The sequence below is a fragment of the Kryptolebias marmoratus genome, linkage group LG5 (genome assembly GCF_001649575.2).
Source record: "Kryptolebias marmoratus isolate JLee-2015 linkage group LG5, ASM164957v2, whole genome shotgun sequence".
Lineage (NCBI taxonomy): Eukaryota > Metazoa > Chordata > Actinopteri > Cyprinodontiformes > Rivulidae > Kryptolebias > Kryptolebias marmoratus.
In genome coordinates this window covers 11,192,405-11,201,355 of record NC_051434.1, presented here as the reverse complement: position 1 = coordinate 11,201,355, position 8,951 = coordinate 11,192,405, and the positions used below count along the sequence as shown (strand labels likewise).

General features: G+C 43.3%; 1 protein-coding gene across 7 annotated transcripts in view; it reads left to right on the top strand.

Moving 5' to 3' along the window:
• The first annotated feature begins 30 nt into the window (after positions 1-30).
• The window catches only part of nfyc (nuclear transcription factor Y, gamma), a 20,774-nt gene continuing 11,853 nt past the window's right edge, over positions 31-8,951 (top strand). For 2 of the 7 annotated variants that reach the window (XM_017424814.3, XM_017424781.3), the window contains exon 1: positions 31-140. The gene's annotated coding sequence lies outside the window, so the exon portion shown is untranslated. Of the gene's footprint in view, positions 141-3,209; positions 3,351-3,554; positions 4,274-8,951 lie in introns of those variants that run through there. The other 5 variants (XM_025007237.2, XM_037975683.1, XM_017424797.3 and 2 more) reach the window with 4 other exon arrangements.

Below are 8,951 nucleotides of genomic sequence, written 5' to 3'. Positions count from 1 at the left end.
TCTGGAAAAACGTAACTTGTAATACGTCATTGCGTTAATCTCTTTCCGGTTCGAGTTAAGCAGCCATCTTGTTCCCTTTGGTTGCTAAATAAAATAAATAATACGTTGAGCCGGACTTCAGTTCCAACCCGAAAAAGAAAGTGAGTAAAAAACTAAAAATATTCTACGCGTACAATGTTCGTGTAAAAGTTGTCTGCGGTGGGTGGAAGTGGGGGCAATTACTCGGCTTCTTTTCATTTGCTGTTCTTGACCAATCGACGATTGTTTTGGAAGATGAACATAGGCGCCATTTCCCTCCCCGCTCTCTGAGGCGCTTATTGGTGGCCCGCTGGAAGGATCCCGGGCGGTCGGGAAACTGGGGCTGAGCGTCCGCCATTTTGGTTCTCGGTTAGAGCGACGGCGGAACGCAGCGGCTATTTCTGCCGGATCCCGAATGGCGTCAGCTGCAGAACGAACTTAGCCTTAAAAACCTTGATTGGTGGAATCTAGTCCGAGGTTTGATTGGTCTGAAGGACAGATCCGAACGTTGTCTTTATTGGTTAGGCTGTTTCTTCCTAGCTTTGCAAACTTTCATATGATGGCAGGACTCGGCAATTAGTAATTAAATATCACACACTCCGTGGATAGTCGGCTGAGCTGTACAACAGTCACCATTGTACACCTGTGACATGCTAACATAAACTTCACAATGTCACAGTCAGCGGTGACCAGCCTAACATTAGGCTGTAGTGCTTCATTTGTGTACGGCTGCAGTTCTTTGTCTTTAGCGGCGAGTTAACAACTACTAATGGACTTTAAATGCGTCTTTTTAAAGTCTGACCGCATTGTATGGGAGAAATACTTGCTGGTTTTGTGTGCTAGCGCAATAACTATCATTGCTTTTGGTTTACACGCCTTGATAGCTGCTTTGATTAAACAGATCTGCTTAACTTATTAAAGCAATCTAATTAAAGTAAAACACTGATAGTCTGAAGCAGAGGGATGAAGTTGCTCTGTGTACAAACTTAGTCGTGTTTTTGTAAGTAACATTTTTTTCCGAGTCTTGTAGTACATTTTCATAGTTATTCATTTAATAAAAATGTTTGATTTCGTTTCAGAACATTAAAAATCATTGCTGAAGGATCAGTACTTGGTGTACCTGGTTAGAAAAAAGTGCTTTCAGATAAACAAAATGTCTTTTCCACATCTAGCTCATTCAGATGGTGACATGAATTTCTCAAAACCTCATAAAACCCGACAGCCATACAGAAAAATACACACATTTCAGAAAATCAACAACAAATAAAGTAAAACAAAAAGCTATTTTTTTTATAAGGCTTTGTTTTTAAACAATAAAGTTAATTGTCCCTGAAATGTGATGTTTATTTTGTTGTTTTTCTTAAAAGTTGCAGCTTTTTTTGAGTATTAATGTTGGGTTGTTGTTGTGGGTTTTGTTTTGTACGTTTGATTTTGTGCATGTTTTATCTTTTGTTCTTAAATTTATTTTCTGTATGACCACCATATGTTTCTTCAGATATTAAGACTTAAATCTTAGTTTCTTTTGCTTTCATTTATGATAAATCTAGCTGTCTGAGAAATTCAGTGTTGCCGCCCCCACTCATTTTTTAGTTTGTTTTTCTTTCCAAACCAGGGTCATTAATTCTGTATGTGTTTAATCTCGCAGTGACTTTATATTTAAAACCACAGAATGTTTAACTCTTGATGTTATCTTGATATAAGTAACTTTTGTGCGGATCACTCAGCCGTCTATTTAGTTGTGCAGGTGATTGCATGTTTACATGTTTGTGGGTGAATGCATGGCTTAGCGCGGCCCCCCCCTGAGGGTGCTGTGTGTTTATGAAACCTAACGTCTGGTTGGTGGGTGTTTATCTCTAAACAGTGACATTGAGAGCAAACACGTCCCTGCTACGGGCTGCACAGGTCATGGGAAGGTTTCATTTCTATGGTGACCTTGCCAGGTGTCATTACTGAGGCATTTTGGGTAGCGAGCGTCGTCTTTAGCAGAAAAGTGCTCTGGCCTGCTAGCCGTGATGGAGATTAATCTTTGTGCAGCCCCTCTCCAATCATTAACCCGATGCCTGTAGTACCTCCTTGTCCCCATGTTCCTTGCAAAATTAGAAAAAGGGAACATTAAGCTTTGTTTCTCTTGAGTTTCTGTCATGTTCTCTCACCCTCCCTTTACTTGTTCTACCCCTCCCATCCTTTAACAACTCTCCTCTCTGTCCTTCTCCATCCTTCCGGTTCCCCTCCCCCCCTGGGTTTTTCATTGATGGGGCAGGTTTGCTCTTTTTCCCTTTTCTCTTAAGCTTGTTCTGTTCACCACTGTAGAGATTAGCAGTCATATGCAGCATTAAGCTTTAGGTCAATAAGTTGCTTCTTAACACTTCACTGTCCGGTCTGTATGTTTTCGAATGGCCTCATGTTGGATTTGTTAAAAACTGATCAAGGTTGTGGTGCAAGGTGTACAAACGAGCTGCAGTGTCTGGTATTGGTATTCCAAAGTAAAGGTTTCTGCGTAGAAAGTATGCACCAGCAAGTGACATTGCTGATGTGGGTTTTGATGACGTTTTAATTGTGGAAGTTGCTACGAGCTTAGTTTTTAGGGGTCAAGACAACAAAGTCTTTGTTTACAGGCTTTTACCCATAACTCTCAAGCCTTGTTTAACCACAAACAGAACAAGAATCAGATTCAACCTTTTTTCCATCCCCCAACCTTCAACAAATGGTGTCCAGTCAGCTGATTCCACTCCCGTTTCAGATTATTATTAATATTAATCTTATTATTTGACAGTTTCAGTAATATAGTGGTGGTTGCAAGCTGCAAAAAAATGCTCCTGTGTCATATGTTTGAGTGTTATTTAGCTCATTTCTATTCCAGACAAAAACCAAGTGTTTATGTATGTAAACAGATTAGTTTCTTTGTTAGAATAGTATCATCACGTCATTACAACAAATGGGCTGCTTAGGGGCTAAATTGTTGCAGTACGTACCTGCAAATGTGAGCAAGGACAAAATGTGCATTTGTGTGGATGTGCATGTGAGACTGTGTACACGCGTGAGACGGGGAGGCTGGCTGTAAGGTTTTTGTACTTTAAATCATGTGGATGCAACATGCGGCATCAATTCTGGCACTTCTTTCAGCCAATGAGGGCAGCCCTGCCTGCCCGCATCACCGAGCCGTCAGCCTGTAGCAGCCGAGCGGAGGCGGGGCGGAGGGAGACATTTAGTTTGACATTGTAAATAAGCAGAAAGCAGTTGTCAGAGAGCAGCCCGTGGAGCCTTCCTCATCCGACCAGCAGCAGCTGAGACCCAGGACTACTTGAGAACAAACGATGCCGGGGCACGCCACCGTGAGCGCACTCCCTTGCACTTTTTCACAACTTTGTTTGCTCTTTTCCTTTTGTTTAACCGACGCTCATCTCTTCTTTCTCTTCCTCTTTTCTTTTCCCTGACCCCTATCCTGCAGCTCAAGGTAACTTAGAGCAGGAAGTTGGCTGTCAGTGAGAGGGGGTTGGGTGGAGGAAAGTGGAGGAGTCAGAGCTGATGGGTGTGTGTGGCGTCCAATAGCCTGCCAGCACCCTGTCCTCACATTGGCTACCTCTGTTAGAATGAGGTGGGAGTTGGGTTTGAGGCGGGGTTTGAGTATCATGTAGCATGCTAGATTGATTATACTTGAATGTTAAAGGGGAAGGAGGCGAGAGATTTTTGTCTCTGTGTCAGGAGTGCCGCTGTACTGTTTGCCTGCTGCTGTGTTGCCTTTCTGTTTCTTTTCATCTTCTTCTCTGGAACCAGCCAGGGGTCAGCTCAAAGACAAACACTTGGACAATGGCCAAAGTCAGGAAGGGGGGGATAAAAAGTATTAAAGAGTACAAAGACAGAGGAAGAGAGATGGTCAGCAAGTTGAGGGGACTTGGTAAGAGGAGAAATGGTAGCGATGTTTAGGAGGACCTTGGGAACTGCTGAAGGAGACGGGGCAATGTGTGAAAGGAGATTGGGTGAAAGAAAGGGGGAGGGGTAGGAGACAAGAGGTGCCTGCTCCTTACTCCCCGTCCGGGTTTAAAGCTTTTTTTAAAGCTGTCCAGTGGAGCCAGAGTGCCTTTTGTCTGTTGATACGATCAGGAGACTGGAGGAAGTGGAGGGGCATGGGAGAGTATTCTGTCAACCTCTGTGCTCGCCGCCGCTGCTCTCAAGGAGACTTGAGCAGGGCTATCTGTTTCCATCTACTCTGCTGTACTTCAGCAGGCCAGACCGTGCACCATGAAGGGCACAGGGGGTAAGTCTGTCCGCCAAAAAAAAAAAAAAAAAAACGCACGCAGAGAGAAGCAGTCTGCCAAGTGAAGTTGCTTTAAGTTTCTGAATAAATTGTTCCTCACTTTGAGGATGTGTCTCCATCACCCTCCAGTGAAGGGAGAGTGTCTGTCCTTTACAGCTGTCCTCAGTCCCCCTCCCCTCCCCTTTCTGTCCTGTAGTTTTCTCCTTGGTAGATTGTTGTTGTATCCCTCATCCATGCCCTTCACCTGTCACTTTGTTGCAGCTTTTATGGTTTGACCAAATCATCTTTGGTTACAAAAAAAAAGTAATTATTTTATTATTATTAAAATACTAATGTAAAATAAATTGCCTGTAGAAGTAACTTGTTTTGACTTTGGACCACTGCGCACACATGTACATGTACTTCGTGCTCTGTTATTGACTGGATGGAAGAGCGTAGCTGCCAAAAACTGACTTTGTGCTCTGATAGGCTTCACCGTCTTGTTGGTGTTAATGTCCAGGGGGCCTGTGACCACGGGACCTTGGGGTGCCGCTAAGTCGACACCCTGCTTTTCACCCTGACCTTCTTGTTAATAAATCTGCACCAGACGGTAACACAGAGCACCGAGAAATGAGTCTGTTATGAAAGGAGATTTGTTGCTGTAAATGGAGAATATGATAACTTGTTTTTTTTTCGTCACGTTGTTGGTGTCAGAGGTCCCCAGGGTTGGAGGTGCAGCTGGTTGCAGTGACCTCAGGACCCCCCAGGCCCCCTCCCCGACAGTGCCAGACGCCCAGATGGGACAGACTGTCAGCCTGTCAGCTTCAGGGGCAGGGGAGGGTAATAGTTTGATCTGATCTCTTCTGATGGGAGTCTTTGGAGGATGCGTCTTCTCTCGCTTGCCTCCGACTCTTTCTCTCCTCTTATGCTGCGTAATTCAAACTTCCTACTGGTGCCTTTGACAAAATAAAGTCCTGTCGGGGAAAGCGAAAGTAAGACATTGAAAGAGGGAGACTAAAAATAACTTTTAAGTTGAAGCCCTTGCTGCCAAATCCCAGGGTTGGCTGCTGTCTGCATGAGATTTGAATATCATCGATGCCCTACTCTGAACCTTAGACACACGGGGGGTAAATGAAGCACACCAACTAGTCAGCTTTCAGCTTGTCACTAAGGTGACCACAATAATCATACCTTTGTTGTTTTTTTTGTTGTTGCCTTCAAAGTGTTTTTGCATGTGTACAGTGTCACTAAAGACGGTGTGTGGGCAGCAGGAGGGGCTTGGCTGTGTTTCAGCTTGTAGTATATGCAGGTACCTTTAGCCCTGCCTTCTTTGATACCAGAGATTGGGCCTAGCGTTTGGATGAAGGTCATAGGAATGTGAGATTGACTCTCCTGCATTATCTCTGTCAGCAATGAGAGCTAGGCATGTGGATGAAGATGAGAGGAAGTGAAATTAAAAAAGGAATGTCGAATGTAGCTAATATGTATGGTATGCAGTGTTTTTAGTAATCTCCTTAGAAAGTCCAAAGCCGGAACCATTGGGGTCACTTAGCTGCTGCAGTGAAAGTTGGAAAACCTGTCCTTTTCCCCCCCCCCCCCCCTCTCTCTCCCCTTCTCGCTTTCATCTCCCTTTTCTCCCTCCTCCCTCTCTGGTTTCTCTCGCTCCTCTGTTGAATGACCTTGGGAGATCAGTGACTAGCACTTCCTGGAGTTGGCTTAAAGCAGAACCAAGGGCAAAGTTTGCGGGGCCGTTTGGTCAGCTAGTTCGATCCAGCAGAGCCAAAAGGGTGATGTTGTACTGTAGCTCATTATTAAAACCTTCCTACCCCCCAAGCGTTTTTCTTTTTCTCTTTTTTTTTTTTTTAAATTCCAAAATTGCACTAACATCTGTAAAAAAAGTGGTTAATCTGTTATTTCTGATTGAGAACTCTTGTTTTTGCTAAAAGTAGATCATTTACCCTGATTCTGCACCCATGCCAGTTTTCCTGTGTGGTAGGCCTATATGTGATTGGGGTCATCGGAGTGAGAGCTTCGAGGGTTCACGATTTGCACACACGCACTTCAATTTAAGGTCATGCTTCAAAATGAAGCATTAAAGCTGTGTTTGTTTTAAACTCTTTTTATTCCTTTTATAATAAAAAAATGTTTAATTAAACATTAGGTAGTGGTGTCTCAGTTGACCAGTAACCAGTAGAAGTTGAATTTGGTTTTCCATTTAGGACGCTAGTTAAAACTTTGCAGACTCTGCATCGGTGACAGTTTCACACATCGACTTGTTCAAATTTGACCTCTTGCTCAAGACATGACCGTGGAGCAATGATCTTCCAGAAGTTGGTGTCACATTATACAAAAATCATCTTTTAAGTCCTTTAATAATTTACAGTGAAGTGGTAGTACTCCGTTCATGTGTGCACTATATATTTGCTTTTTGATTGCTAATGTTTGGTGACTGTTAGTTATTGAGTAGAGCAAACCGTGTAGGAGGTCACTTCAGAGTCATAATATGAAGGAAGTTAAACATATATCTGTGTCAGCATATTTATAACATCATATATCTAAAAGGGAGATGTGGAAAAGGAAGACTTCTTTCAAATTGTTAATAAATGTACACAATTTTATAGTCTATGCTTCTTTATATAGGGGTCAGGTCCACTTTGAGCTCATCTTGGGTTATTTGTCAGGCTTACTTTGCAGAAAAAAATGGGAGGAAACAAACTTCTTTTCAACAGTACAAGTAATCCTGAAACAGAGCTTGGAAAAGTATGCTCTTTAGCCTGAAGTTGCCCTTAAAAATTGTCCCTTACTGCCTCTTCTGATATATTTTTAGCTATAATTAACAACACTTTTTTTCTAGCAGTTGTCATGTCACTAAGGGACAATTAGCTGTAGAGCATTTGATTTTACAAAAGCCAGTTAATTATTTTATCTGGGTTTTGTGCTTAAAAAGTTTATTTTTCTAATTATGTTTCTTCTTTCACTTTAAAAATGCATAAAAAGAAGTGCACAAATGTCTGCCTAACCTTTGTCCTATCAGGTCTGCTGGACAGGAGTTGAAGACTCGTGTAAAGTGTTGTGATGTCAGAGCTGGACTTGAGTGCCGCTTGATGTGACGTTCCAGAAAACCGAGAGGGGAAGGAAGATTAGGGCGAAGCGGGAAGACGAGAGTTGCAGGACCGGGCAGCCTGAAGAACAACATTAGCGCTGAATCAGCTCCTGCGAGCAGAGTGGCATTGACTTTCTGTGAGAGGTTGGAAGAGGGCGATCAGGTGTAAGCAAGTAAGACAGTGAAAAAGAGAAACACTTAGCCGTGAGATGGGAAGCGGTGGAGAAGAGACGGGCGGAGAGAGATAGAATCACAGAAGGAGGAAGCGCAAGTTGCTGCGTTGGACAAAGTTGCTACTGCACAAATGCTTGTTTTCAAAAAACACAGACATCAAGCAGAGTTTGTGGGAAACCCAACACCGTCATTTGTCTGTCCCTGTGACCCGATGAAGGACAAAAGCCCTGCAGGGAAGAGAGAGCAGAGAGGCACAGCATTCTGTATGCTAATAAAGGATACAGTAGCAGCTTGGAACTAAACAGCAAAGATGAGCTGTTTAATCTTGTAATGCAAGCTTTCTTTTAATATATATATATTAGTGACATGGGAAACCTGGAACACAGAAGCTAATAGTTCTTATTCCTTCAAATAAAATAAGAGGTTTTTGCTCTTTGTAGCTACTGGCTTGAACCTCTGGTCTGTTTTTGTTTGTGCCGTGCATTTGGGTGTGAGACATTAACACTCCAACACAAAGTTTCCATTGATGCAGTGCATTTGAATATATGGTAATTGATATACTGTAGGTAGACCATGCTAACTAAAAGAGCTGGAGGAGCAATGCTCAAGGGCATGTTGATACTTAGCCCCCTCTTTTCTCTCACATGTTGTTTTTCTTTTCCTTCTCTCACGCTTCAGCCTGCCTCTCGTCACACTTTGCTCTCATCTCTTCTCACAGACTGACTTGACTCCCCCCCCCCCCTCTTCCTTTTAGTCGCTGTGGTTATTGTGTGGCTGTTTATTGACACTGAAGGTCAAAGGGTTAACGAAGGAGAAGAGGCTGCATGTGAGTGGGTTGTAATTACAGCTCTGCATTTTGAGCGTTTTGAAAGAAAAGTGAGGAGTTTAGGCAAAGTGACCAAAAAATATATTAAAAAAAAAAGCTTGTGAGGCCTGTCTTCTGAGCCTCAGCGTTGTTATCATTGTTAGCAGCCCGGTGGTCGCCTGTAGTGTTGAATGAATAGCCCATTCCTTATCGTGTCAGCTTGTGTGCAGTACCCACGCAGCTACACAAGGTTGTCTTGTTCACAATTATCACAAGATTGAGGGTTGAAAATGTCATTTAGCTAGAAAACCAATTTCCCCTCGTTGGCTTTGTGTTGCAAAACACTCAGAGGCTGCAGACGAACTTTTGCAAGTCAGTCCATCCATCGCAGAGATGATGGGGCAAAGGAACTACAATTCCCATCAGTCACCCGTGTCCTGTGGCATGCTGGGATTGTTCTGGAGACTGCAGGTTTTCAATCAACCTTGAAATGCAACTGGACACTGGAGCTTCAGAGAGGGAAGGGGAGACACTGTCAAGGTCAATCACTAAGCCTGGTATACCATAGCTACAAACAGCCTGATTGATTTATACACCACCCCCCACCCCCACCCCCC